This window comes from Triturus cristatus, chromosome 5_2, assembly GCF_964204655.1.
Source record: "Triturus cristatus chromosome 5_2, aTriCri1.1, whole genome shotgun sequence".
Lineage (NCBI taxonomy): Eukaryota > Metazoa > Chordata > Amphibia > Caudata > Salamandridae > Triturus > Triturus cristatus.
The window spans coordinates 349192218-349206296 of NC_140588.1; the positions used below are offsets into that span (position 1 = coordinate 349192218).

The following is a 14079-nucleotide window of genomic DNA, read 5'->3' on the forward strand; positions in this document are numbered from 1 at the left end:
GTCCGACACAACTAACCCATTCTAAAACCGCTCCATACAAGAGGGCGGGGGGGGGTAATCACTGATTTACTGTTAGAGGATTGACAGGACTAGGACGCTAGTAAACTTCACAGCCAATCGCTATATCGAAATGCTGCGGCGCTTTAGGATTGGCTGAGATGATCCAATCCCAGGTAAACTACAAAATATCAGTCCCTCCCACTGTTGAGCGACTGCCCGTACATGTTCTGCTTTGAGACCGGTGTAAAACGACCCGGAAGTGTTGAACAGATGACATCCGTTAAAATATCAACAACGAGCCGTGCATGCTAGGCTGCGGTTCACGGACACACCTTGTAAGTATAGAATACATATTCACCTTAACAAAGAGGCATGAATACATTTCATTTCAGCATTAGGTCATGTTTAATAATACAGCTTTGTCGAAAAATGGGTTTAAAAGTCAGGACCAGCGGTTGTCCTGCAAGTTCTCGTTGGTATTCCTGCAGTACACCGTAAGCGATACGCTTGAGATCATGTTATGTCATATTATTTTGCATAGTTCATTTTTACCATTAACGAGGGCTCAGATCGTTTTCTGGGTGGGCCCCTAAGCAGCCACTGTGATGCTTGGTTGGTAAAGTGTGTTTTTCGTATTGTGGTCCCTTGTGGGAAGAAATTTGACGTTGCGTTCTGTTCACCTATTTTGTGACAGACTTGTGGCTGTGCTAGTGCATAACAGGAAGGTGCGGGAAAGAGTCGAATTTGCATGCGCCATCATTATTTATTTTCTTGACTGCTGTATTACACCATTTATACCCCTATGCGGGATTCTCCACCAAGAGTTTAAAAAAAATGCAAATATGATACATTTTACAACACGACTTTTATTACAGATGCTTGTCCAATCATTGGCTGGATGGAGACTGGAGATAGGGCTATGTGGCCCAGTGAATTAATAGTTGGATGGTGAGGAGTGGGTGGATACGTTAGGGTGACCGGACTTTCCGGATTTGGGAAGGCACGTTTTTATGTGCTCCGGGGAAGGGCGAGTTAGCACCTCTTATCTGGAAGCAATTTAATTAAAATGTGTCAAACTAGGTTTAAACATGTCATTTAATGTATTCACTTAGTGCCTCCTTGTCTGTATTTCTATGAGGAACGCTGCCGTTAAGTTATTCTTTGCCCCTCGGCTGATGTAAAATTGTAGTACTACTTCTATGTTTGCTAAATGTCCCGGTTTTTGGTTTTCAAAATCTGTTCATCCTAGGATGAATTCAATTAATAACGGATGAAAATGAATAAATACTTTTAGCTACACAGAGCCAAAGGTCTTAGGGTTCTAAACAAGGGTATGTGCTCTGGTTTTCATTTTAGCTTCTTCATTAAAATATCACCCTCCACAAACACTTCCAGCACCAATCCTTATGAAACATGCTTGGCCTGGTTGTATTTAACACAGTGCACAGATTTAACGCCTAAAAAAATTAAACACAAAGCATTATGCTTTCATCTAGAATGGGAGAGAGAAAGATTTAAACATGTAGTGTCTGTATTGCACAGCGTGAAACCAGGAAACCATGCATCAATGTTGGCTTCTTGTCCACATTGTGTTTTCCTAGGCAATTGCTTTTTTCGCAGGGCCTCCTTTTCCTTCATCATAACATGGCAGCTACTTGAAATACATCAGTTTGGGGTGTGCGCTGCATAAAAGCAGAAGGCTATAATGTTTCTCAAACTAAAGTTGCACTCTTAAGCCACACAAAACACAGCTGACTTTCCTCTTGGTTCACTAATAGCATTGTTGTTGGGGCTGTGGTGGTGGGGGGGGGCATAAATGTTTCTCAACCAATCAGGATTTATAAAGCACAGCTAATAGCTAATCACTCGTTAGGCTATCCAGGTGCTGATTTCATGAGCTCATTATTAGAATTTATCACTTCTAACAATTGCCACTCAATGCAGTGGTATAGTTTAATATTCTAAACTGAGCCAACCAACAGCACACCCCCTCCCCTCGCTCCTCTAAATCCCTGAAGGTCAGCACTCGATCAGGTGACTCTGCAGGAGGCAGGAACCAACCAAATGCAACACAAATGTTTTTTAAGTGAGGGGGGTCTGACTGAGCACGTTTAAAAATGAATTGTTTTTCATGGTTCATTTATAAAGTGCTGAAGCGCTGCAGGCAGGAAGCAAGGCCGGCCCAGCCCCAACAACAAAACTATCCGCGCCCTCCTAGTAAAACCGGTCTCCACCCTACCATCCCATCGGGAAAACGCCTTGCGCCATAGAGTGTCTGCTCACTGATGTTCTGGGATGCTGTGAAAAATAGTGAACAGCGTTTATAAGTAATTTTGTATGGTCCATCCAGGACTGGATTTGCTCTAACCTGGGGAGTAAATGGTCACTTTCATGTAAGGGTCTGTCAGGACCCCACATGGCAAAAGGGTATGTCATAGTTCGGGAAATCAACAGACAGTATTCATTCATGTATCTGTACAGTCCACCCTTAAGTGTAGTGACTGTAGGGAATTAAGGGATCCAGGGAGGAAACTTAAGAAACACTTCTCATACATGGGTCTGTTGAGTCAGGAGCAGTGATGTTATTACCCAGGGTAAATCAAGAAGCACCATTGGTTTGGTGATGTTGCTGTCAAAGAGATATTAGAGCATTAAGACTCACTTATAACAACTTTTATCAACTCGGCCAGTTGCTGCATGTAAGAAGGAACTATGCCAAGAAGGAGGACTTCTTTTTCCAGCCCGAAATGTTGTTTACAAGATAATTCCAGAGGAGTTGCCTGTTAAGCCTTCTCAAACAGGCAATAAAAAGGACATTACGCTTTCCAAGGGGAACATAGTCTTACACCCAAAAGAAAAAAAACATGAATGGCGATAGTATGTCTTTGTAAGCACCCAGAGTGTTGTTAGTAATGACATTAAAAAACCCATTTGTAAGATGGCGGTTTGAGGAATACTACCATCAGAAAGTCCAACAAATCTGTGTTCATAAAGCAGTCTTCCCCAATCATTGGTCATTTCAAGTGTCCATAATGATTCATTTGAAATGTTTGAGCTATGGTCACACTAAATATACTTTAACCTGATTCACAAATTGCAATTCTTGTATCATCATGTTTGCCATGATGTTCTCATCTAGTCTCATTTATATTGGTCAGATTACTCAAAAGGTGGAAGCCAGAATATCACTGCCTTGTAGCAGGATTAACTGTATCACACTTGGAGCGCAACTTGTTGAACATTATAACGAGGAACTTAGGCACTCCTTAGAATGTAGTCTCTCAATGACATGTTAGTATTTTTTGTCATTGAGCATTACTCTGACGATTCGTTGATCATCCTATTCAGGTATATAATTTTTTTTAACATGTCAGTTTTTCACACGTCATCATCTGAGTCCTATGTGAGTTACTATGCAGTATATTTTGACTTCGTAACACTGATTTTGTAACACTAATTGATTGTTCATGAATTTATCATCCTTTTGAGTTTTACTTAATAATAACTGGGCCTTATTTTTAGCATTTTTGAATTTGACACTTTGGCAACTTCTGTTTTTAGGAGGACCCTGCAGGCAGAGTGCTTGCGCTGCTGTCTCTTGGCAACCTATTGTAGCTTTAAAAAAAATCCCTAAAAGGGGCTTTTAGCCTACCCATTACTTATCATTCGTTAACATCATTATCACTCTTGTTAACTGCCTTCTAATTTGGCATTGTCTCCCAGGCGTCAGTTCTTGCGTCACTTCGGTTCCTTGTGTATCACATGGAGGAAGTACAAATGTATTTCTCTTAATTAGTGTCCATCTCCTGTTCGCGCTGTCGTTTTATACTACCTTTTCTTCTTTTTAGTTAAAAAAAATGTATTTATATGAACTCAACCCGACCCGGAGCACTTTGCATGAGCACAATAGCCATTACACAAAGTCACATTCATTTTTTTATTTTTTTTAGCTTGTGCTTTTGGGGGCATCGTTTCAGGAGGTTGTAATTGACAGCAATTTTGCAAGTGTGACTCCTTGTGTGTGCATTCGTTTTGTCCTTCTCTCCACTCCAGTCCAGCCCACTCTAATATACTCCAGTCTTATCCACTCCAATCGACTCCACTCCACTTTAATCCTCCACTCCAGACCTACAGGCTTTGCCAATGCTTGCTTTTCAGGCTCCCATTCATAGCAATCTTTCTTCTAGTCCCATAATCTGTTTTCCTTTTTCTTCCCCAATAAACATCACTTTTGTGATTCCCAATTTTAAATTAATTAATTTCCAGTTATGTATTCACCATCTCTGCAACACCTCGTCTGAGCCATTTTATATCTTTTTAAAGGTTTTTTTGTTGCGACCTGACACTTATCAGCATCCACACAACGTAGTGGTTGGTGTACTTTCATAAACATGTGATGTGCATACACGCAGTTGACCCCTGACTCCTTGAATACAAATTTGGCGTGCAGTGTGTATGTAGCACACACTGTGCTGTGTTGGATGGCTCCCTCTTCCTTTTTCTGATGGATACAATCATTTATCTGTCTTTTGTTCGCTTGTTTGTACATACAGCACGCTTGCCTGGTACTTTTAAGGTTGATTATTTATTCACCTTTAAAATATTGATGAGTTTATTTGAAAATATTTTTTCTTTTTTGGTCCTTGTATCTTTTATACCCGAGTGCCCATACTATGTTATTTTTATCCATATAAGAAGTTGCCTTGGGGTTTCAGTATACCGTTGGTAAGTTTACACAGGCACTAGTTTTCTATACTCTATTTTCAGTATATTTCCCTGCAGCCCTAAAAATATATTTTTGCTTCTTTTAGTGGAGATTTTTGATAAGTAGATGACATCTCTATATGGGTAGGATGTGTATTTACCATTTGGTCTAGGACCTTTTGCATGTCCTTGACTTTGACTTAGACCCTTTTACTTATTATCTTTTTAGGGTGCCACCTTTCTTTTCCTGACGAAGACCCTGCTTTAAGTTCTTTAGTTTAGAGGTTGAAAACTTCAACAGTTGGAATGTTTTAAACTGTCATATGCTTGGTATTTAAATGGATATGAAGTATTTGATGAGTTTCAGCTCCACTGATTGCTCAGTTTTATAGCCAAAACCTTTGTCTTATAAATTCACCTGTGTACTTTTTTCACCAATGTCACTTATCACCTGCACCATGCAGTTTCTTCACTTGGAGCACCTTACCCATTGATTGATCAGAAACGATGCTTCTAGATTATATAAGCAAATGTTGAGTGTTGGTAATGCATAAACATGTATTTATCAATATACTTTGTTTGTCCAATACTTTCGAGCTTGACTGCGGGTTGTGATTAAATGATTCCGAATGTGTACTGGATGACCTCTCTTGAAAATACATTTTTTCTTAATAATTTGTTTATTAAGTGGAAACAATAAACACCCTAATAGTTCAGCATGCATTACTGAAAGTTGTTCCAATATATAAATATGTACACATGATTGCAAAGTATTAACATTATGAGACTACATATACTGCTTCCAGAATGCTCTCTGATTAGATGCAAATATTTGCAGAAGCTTGAAAGCAAGACTGATGATTCTTTGCTTTCAAAATCAAATGTATACACCAAAAATATGGATCTAGAAAAAAGCATTTTTATTGAACTACTGTGCAATTTTAGGTACACTTTATTTTATGTGTCGTTTAGTAAAATGTGTTTGTTACATGATAGTCTCTCCAAAGAAATGTTCACAATGGAAAATCAGGGTAAAGCCAGTTTCGACAACATTGTGGGGAAAAAAGAAAATAAAAACGAATTGCCAAACCAAATAGTCCGATGTAGGTTGTTAACTTTTTAGTTTTGTCAATTCGCATTTTGGTTTGACTTTGTTTTGTAAAACTTTATTTTTGTGGGAGCTGCTGGGTGCTCACAAATACAGCAAAAACATTTGCCCAAAACAAGTTTTGGTCTCAAAAAGCACATTGTGACATAGTAGTCCGTCGCACTGGAGCAAACTACTTTATGAGCCCCTTGTGAAATAGCAGAATGTCATCACTCACAGTGAACGTAGCTATACATGAAGCTGTATATTATTGTAATAAAAAGAAAATGTCTTGGCTAACACCAGACCTAATTAGGGACCCAAGTCTTAAAAAAATTAACACACTTGCATTTATGGTATATGTCCTTGCATTAGTGCAGATTTACAGTTTTCATGAATTCACAAGAAAAATAGGCCTGGAAACTGTATTCCTAGAAAAAGTTTGAACTACATTGTAGCATGAGCAAATATGCATGTGTATATCTGCTCATTTGAAATCTGAGTGTTTGCAAGTTCACTTTCCCTACAACTCCTTTTTTGCCACAGTTAAAGTTTTACTTCTGCTCTTGTCAAGGGTAAATTTCCAACCTTTCCTAGTATGGGAGAATATTAGAGAAGAGTTGGTGAAGACCCTTACACATGAAAGTTTGTAGCTGTGCACAGAATGAAAATGGCTTTCCCTGGAAGCACCTCTTCCGGCCCCAGTACATTTGTGAAAAGGTTGCAAAACCAGGGGCCTTGCTGAAATCCAAACACTGATATCTGAATTCTGGCATAATCTGAGTCTATTTTCAGAGCTATAATGTAATGAGAATGCTGTCATATTTTGTCACCTCACTGCATGGCACCAAAGGGACAACTGGATTTTATGTTTTACAAGACAAGTACATTTATCTAACATCCCATCCCATGGAGAGTAGATACTTTAGAAAACTCCACACCCCTGCAAAGAGTCAATGGGTACATTACAAGAAGCAGCTGAGGTAAATGGAGCTTGCATTTGGGAGGAGAAGAGAGACTTGGAAAGTTACAGTTACATGGTGGCTTGGACGTTTTGAGATAGGCCTTGGCCTAGGACACTTCTTACTTGGAAGGGCTGGGAAAACAAAAGCCTATTTGATACAGGTGATGCAAGGCCAGTCATTAAAGAGGATAGCTACACCACCCTCATCGTGTCCCCAAAGGCATCCCAGGCACAAAAATAGCCCTACACATAATGTGAGAAAGGCGATAGTCCACCTATGCATATCATACTATTTTAAACACATAACAACAATACTGGTTAAGGGAATGGGGATTTGTGAGGTATAGATTTACCACACCAAGCAATGCTTTTATTGTGCTGAAAAGGGAGGTGGCCTAAGTGTAAGTGAGAACCATTTATAAAAGCCATATCCTTACTTTGTGTGCTAATAGTGTGACATAGAATCACACTGGCCTCCACTTCCTGGTGGTCTTTTTCCCTCTGTTTCTCTTGGCACACCCAGTTTTGTCCTGGGCCTCCTGATTCTGGTGCTTGTTCTCATTTTGTCCATTGGTGGTATACTTGTCAGTCCTGATCACCCTATTCTCCTTGACCCTCCTCGAAATGGTTCAGTGGTCCTTCTGGCCCCACCAGTTGTTCTGGTTCCTCATTCCTTTGGTCCTTCTGGTTCTTCTCCTCTTGGTCAGGGTTTTCTTAGTACTTTCTGGTCATGGTCCTCATGGCAAGTGTGATCCTTCTGTTGGTCTAAGCCCTCCTAATCCTCCTTGCCTACTCATTGTTCTGGTCTCTCTCCTTTTTAGGTCTTGCAGACCTGCGTTGCAGCACGCATGCACTGCTCGCTCTGCAAGGCTTTTTGGAATCGAGCAGATTTCCTAAGTGGAGTGGGAGCTGCACCCATTATTTTCATTGGCTGGCGTCATCCTTTATGGTAAACGCTGGCCTCCGATTGAAAATGAGACTTGTTTGTTCCCGCCCTGTCTCCTTTTGGTACGGCCCATCCGGACACGATTGTTTGCTTGCGGCGTTACACGGTGGGCTATATCTTTTGGGTGAGCACAATTTCTTTTAAATGGACACTGATGGGGACAATGGCGGCTGCAGCGCTATGCGCTGTAAATTGTATGTTATTTATTACTTTAAAAAGCGCGGCGCCCGCTAGGGACACCGCGCTCATTTTATTTATTTAACATGTTTAGCGCGGGGGACTCCGCGCTCTGTTTACCGCGCTCACTTTCACTTTGTTTTTTCATTAAAGTAAATCTGCTTTCACATCGCTGGACGTCCACTTCACGTAGAATTAGCGCCCCCTGATGGTGTCGCTCACAAATCCAGTCGCACAGAGCTCCGCCGAGGTCCCGCTCTATGATTTAAAGCCAATGGATTGTGTTGCTAAGTGGCTGTCAAGACATGGGAGTCAGATGGGTGTGAGCGCGAGTTCGGGGTCATCAGTTTACAGTGTACTTTTGAGGAAGGTTAACGTAGACATATATCAGTCAGCCCCCATCCTCTCCAAAGTTAGTCCCTCCCGGCGGCAGGGGACTTCGGAAAGTCACTACCAGTGCTTCGGGAGGGAGCCCCTCGCCGGCAGTCGTCATCTTCCTCGGCCGCCGATGGGCTTGGCTCGGTTTTGATCTCATATAAACACTGCCACGCGTACAGCGCCCCTCTCCTGCCCTGCCTCCTTGCAGCCCTCCTTACTCCTGCCCCCACCCCCTCCTGCTTGCCTCTCCCTGCAGCGCCCTGTGTGCACTCATCGGACCTAGTCTCAGTTTTGCCTCCTGAGCCCCCGGTTATTTTCTGTTACAAAGTTGTTGCAGTTTGGGACTTGTCCGGTTTATCCCTTATGAAATCAGAAATACAAGTCCCAGCATGCTAATAAAAAATCTTGACTGGATGAATAGAGATCACAACCTGCAGAAAGCGGAGTGCAAGCTGGATCAAGTTAAAACTTTTATCGCTGAATGAGCTCGCAAACCAGATTTACTGCCGAGTGGGTGACCGCATTGGAGTCCAAACATACCAGCGTTATAAAAAACCCTTGAAGACTGCCGAAGTTGTTCAAGTAGAAATAATATCAGAATTCCCAACATCAGTCCCGGAGATCCCCAGTGTAAACGTGGAGAACGATGTCAAGGCACTTCTCAGACGCATATTGTCAGAAAATGAGAATTTCGATATTTAACTTGCTAGGACATAGAGACTTTTAAGCATTTCCGATATAACAACAGATGTACCCATGAGTTCATTTTTTCAAACTCAAGTAGTCTATTACCGCAGCAAGGACAAAATAAATCAATTTTAAGGAATTAAAGGCCACTTCTTTGAGCTGTCAACTGTGACACTAGCAGGGTCGGATTGGGACCAAAAATAAGCCCCGGCACCCAAAACAACAAGCATGTGCAATGCAACAGGTCTCGCATTTCGCGAGTTTGAGCTATTGGCATTGTAAATCACAATTCCTTTTATTTATGTTTTGGTTTTTAAAACCTAAATAAACGCATTGTCATTTACAATGCCAATAGCTTAAACGCTTGTAAATGCGAGACCTATTGCATTGCAAATGCTTGTTCACTCATCCACCTCTTTACCCATATGCACCACCACATCAGGTCAGGCAGACAAGACTGTCACATGAACTCCCCCCCCCCCCCTCCTCCCTCCCCCCCCCAGCAGGTTATTAATTCCTATTTTGAAGGGAGGCTGTTAAAACATGAAAAAATAGTGCTTTCTATGCTCCAGTTTAATTACGAGTTTTGTTTTTTGCTTTGCCAGTACTGAGCCCAGCTCCTACCTTGTTAAGTAAATATTTATAATAAACAGTAATCAATTTTGGCATAGGTTTTCCCATTTTCTTCCTCTGCATCCTGTATTGTTTTTCGACCGATCTCATACCATTCCATGTCTGTTCATACCTGTGCATCCTCTGCTTACTATCTGGCTTTAACTTGATTATCCTAGTTTAGGACTTTTTGGACAATAAGTAAACTCAAACATTTCCGAACTTCCAATGCATACTTCGATTTTTACTGGGGCTGGATGACTGCAGTCATAATCAGAATTGACTTGAAGGTTAGCATATCCATGATTTTCGTTTGTGAATGGCTTCGAAGAGCTTTACAGTTAGGTGTTTTGAAATCAGCCTCTGATGGCCTTTATCTATTCAATGAGTAAATTGTTGCAGATGTTGGGGTGTTAGGGAAATTAGAGGAAATATAAAAGGAAGTTATTACTTAGGTCACTGTGCCAAAGTACGTAATCGTTCTGAAATGTTTTTAAAGTAGATTAGCAGATTGTAATGCAACTTTAAAGGTTGTCCATGTGATCTACTCTGCTGTGTATTTGGAAACCTCTAAAATGTCAGATAGTATATCGCACAAAGGCTCCCCAGAGGCTGTTGTTGGGTATTTGGTTGGAGTGGGACTGTGCTATGGTAGAATGCTGTTTATCTGTACACCTTGTGGAAATATGCCAGGGTCGTGCGGGGGGATACCTATACTTTCCAAGGCTACTGAGAAATTACTCACTTGTGGTTGCTATACACCATTAATGCAGTGTACCTAGTTCTCTTCAATTAGCACTGTGACTGACTGAAGGATTTATAAAGCGCACTTTTGCCGTGGCGTCTTGGCGCTGGGTGAGTATGATGCAGACAACAGCAGATCTTAAGACCTTGGAAAAAGCCAGGTCTTTATCTTTTTCCTAAAAAAAAGGCCCTATTTGATTCTAACCTGATTATCTCCGGGAGGGAGTTCCACAAGATGGATGCTTGGTAAGTGAACCCAGTTCCTCCCCATCTGACTCTTTTTGTTCTGGGGACACAGACCAATCCTGTGTTGGCAGACCTGAGAGAACGTTGGGGCTGGTATACAGAAAACAGAGTTTGGATGCCCGCAGCCCCTCCTCCATATATTGCCTTATGCAATAAGCATAAGGCTTTAAAGTTCACTCTCTGACGGACTGGGAGCCAATGTAGTTCCTTAATCGCCGCTGATGTCTGGTGATACAGGACTGTGGCTGTTGCAGCCAGTTGTTCATCAGTTTATGCAGGGTTCTTTGTCCTGAAGACTGGCAGCCAATCAACCCTTATTGCTTTTGCACATGTTTGACCTCGAAATAGGATCAGCACTTATAAATGGGGGGCACTTGAAAACTTTACTATCGGACTCTTTCCAACCCTTTTCACTGTCTTCAGAGCGCCTAGCAGTCTTGCTCAAGTGCCCCATAATTTTTCCTGGACCTCATCCTAAAGGTTTTTTAAAAAATGGAACACGTTTAGAATACAAAATACTGTGTGTTTTTATTTAATACAATTATTGTAAAAGCACATTTGGGATTCATGCATTATTTAATTGACTAATTTGTCTGTCTAGTATTGCATTTAGTTTTATTTTGACTAATTACATGGGTATTTAGGCAGGCATTTTGGAACTGTGAGCTTTCAGAAACCTCTTCGGACTAAATTGTGGCAGATGCATGCAGTGGGACAAAACAACCTTTTGCAATATCACACAGAAATATTACATCATATTGGTGAAGCCAGGATCAGCACTTCGAAAATCATTCCTGATGTTATCCCTCCCTGATTAATTTACCACTCATCAGTCTGAAAAGTCCTGTGGAATGGGCTGTGGCTGGTCTGTTGTTATTGATTAGCTGAGCACCCTTCTCTAGTGACCATAACAGACAATCCCATCTCCATGCGCTAGTCGTCAAGTTGAGCAGCGAATAAACTAGTAAGGCAGTGGCCTACTCAGATCATTTTGCTACCAAGGGCAAGTCATGAGAAAGAGAAAAGACTACAAAAATATAAACACATTTAATGTTTTAAAAGAGTGAAAAATGACTGTTAACTTAGATCTGGGTGTAACACTATTCAAATTTAAAGGGGCTGTATAGAATAGCTGCTATTGTCTATAGGAGCCCCAACAAATAAATTAACACAGCAGAAGATAAGTCGGGCAACTTTAAATAGCTGTCTGCAGTATTTCTCTGCAGTTTATCCCACTAAAGTTTGAGTGCTACCGAAAGATACTTGAAGGCTGTGAATGCTAAGTTGAAGTGAACTCCGCCCTGTATAAAGAATGGCAGGTTGAAGATGATTGATCTTTTCTCTTCTTTTAAGCCGGCAATCCAGTAGAGCAGCAGCCGCACCTTTTCTGGTCTACATAAAAGCTTGTTTTCAGGGTGTTGATAAACCATGATTGATCTGTGCACCAAATTCCAAATGAAAACTCTGTCCTCCACACCAATATCCCATTTCTGTCAATTGTGCTCCATGCAAATGATTTACCACCTTTTTATGGTCTGCCCTGACATCACAGCTGTCACTGGACAATTACGTGAGGATCACTTGAGTGTGGCTTTGGCTCTGTCTACATGTTGGAAGCCAGGAGTACATCTTTTGATTGGGAAAAAGTTGTGTGCGTCCACAAAAAAATGCTTGCGCTCTACATAGTTGTGATCAATTCATGTATTTATCGACCTGCCTAAGCTTGAACTTTCAGGGGCGCACATATGACATTGTATTACTATTAAAGTGTCTTAGATTATGCAATAATTTATGTGTTTTTTTCTGGCAGCAGCACAGATGGGAGGAGGGCAGTAATTAACCTACATGAATGTTTAGGTCTGGCTTGAAAAGCGCGACTGTCACCTGACCGTTTCACCTTAACCAATACTATTGTACCTATTAAATTGAAAAGGGGTTGAAGCAATAACCTACTGCTCCTGCCATACAGTGAGGGCAATTTGTTATATGCTAAGTATGGTGCACAGAACCAGAAGTTTAAGCCCTTTCAACTTCTAGTGGAGAGAACTCCCACATTTGAATCAATCTTTAGTGGTTCAATACCCTAAGTTGACCAAAATATATTTCTTGTATTAAATAAGAGTTCAGCAAGATTCTCACAAATGATCATTATATATAAGGCATATTCTTTACAGTGCATAATATCCTTCAAACGTATTTCATTGACAATTCTTTATTCATTTTCTTCTTTAGATAATACATTTAAAACCGTAGCCAACATGTTTAGTCCTGATGGACTTCTTCAGGACTCTATTTGGATTCCTTCTTATATTAACATATTGTACTCCTACATCTGTAATTTGTTGAAGTTTTAGTTTGTAGGATCAACTGATTGAGTCCTTTAGTTTAAAGAGTGAGACTCGGTGATCCTATATAGAGTCATTACTTCGAGAATGCTCTTGGTCATGTTCATTTGTCCAATATTAAAAAATAGATAAGATATTTGGACTCCAAACCACACTGTGGAATGCTACTAGATTGGGAATATATGAACTCTGCACTTCACCAACAGGACACCATCAACAATATCTGATTAATCTTTGAAGTAGTTACCGCTGTAGCCAAACTTGAGGTCCATCCACATCAAACTCGGGTTGGCGTACCTTTATCTTGGTGGTGTGTACACTCTGTCGGTATTGCGACGGAGTATATATACGGCCAATTTAAAAAATCAGCCCTTTAATCACTACATTGTCATTATCCTTAAAAATTCATATACTGGTTGAAGCTCCTCTATACTCCTACGCCCCTGCGAAACTCTTCTTTAGTTTCCTGATTCATTCTGATGACATGTGAATACTTAAACGCAGTTTTCAACTTTTGCAACTTGGAACAATAAGGACATGGACAAACTGCCTGAGCCGAACAGGCCCACAACCCGATAATGCTATTGTACATTGTCAATAATACCAGTTCCACACTTCTCAATTATTTTTTTAAACTTCGCTATCAGTAACTTTAATACACATTTCTCTTACTGAAACGAGAAATCCTAAAAACTGTCTCCTGATTCTGCTCAGAGTAGGCTTGAGCCTATCCTCAATACCCAAAGAATCTAAAAGTATAATAGCCCTGTTACTTTGGCCAAATTTAACCTGTCCTTCATCTTTAAAAAGGTTTCCAAACTAATAATAACTCCCACTCCTTGCTCACAGTGATGTGTCATCGGCGTTAAAATCTTGGTAAAAGCATTACGGAGATGATGAAAGTTTAATGAGAAGATGTGCTTACCTCTGTATTTTCTCTCTTCGACGTCCCCCAAACTTATTGTGGATTTGTCCCCTAATGTTGCCATACCGTCACTGTCCATTATAGATCCATAAAAAATAATATATTTTTGGTGACAGTAGCATATATAATTAGTCAGACAATGTATAGACATTACACATTGGTAATCAACAGACATATTTGTACATAGGTACACTCTATATGTTTGTGTGGTGACTTTTTCATAATAATACATTCAGTGAGTTTTGGATCCTATCTACTTAATGC

At 40.6% G+C, this 14079-nt stretch overlaps 1 protein-coding gene across 6 annotated transcripts in view; it reads left to right on the forward strand.

Moving 5' to 3' along the window:
* The first annotated feature begins 214 nt into the window (after positions 1-214).
* EXOC2 (exocyst complex component 2) overlaps positions 215-14079 on the forward strand; it is a 1204847-nt gene continuing 1190982 nt past the window's right edge. For 2 of the 6 annotated variants that reach the window (XM_085607146.1, XM_085607144.1), the window contains exon 1: positions 215-335. The gene's annotated coding sequence lies outside the window, so the exon portion shown is untranslated. Of the gene's footprint in view, positions 336-417; positions 495-14079 lie in introns of those variants that run through there. The other 4 variants (XM_085607148.1, XM_085607149.1, XM_085607150.1 and 1 more) reach the window with 4 other exon arrangements.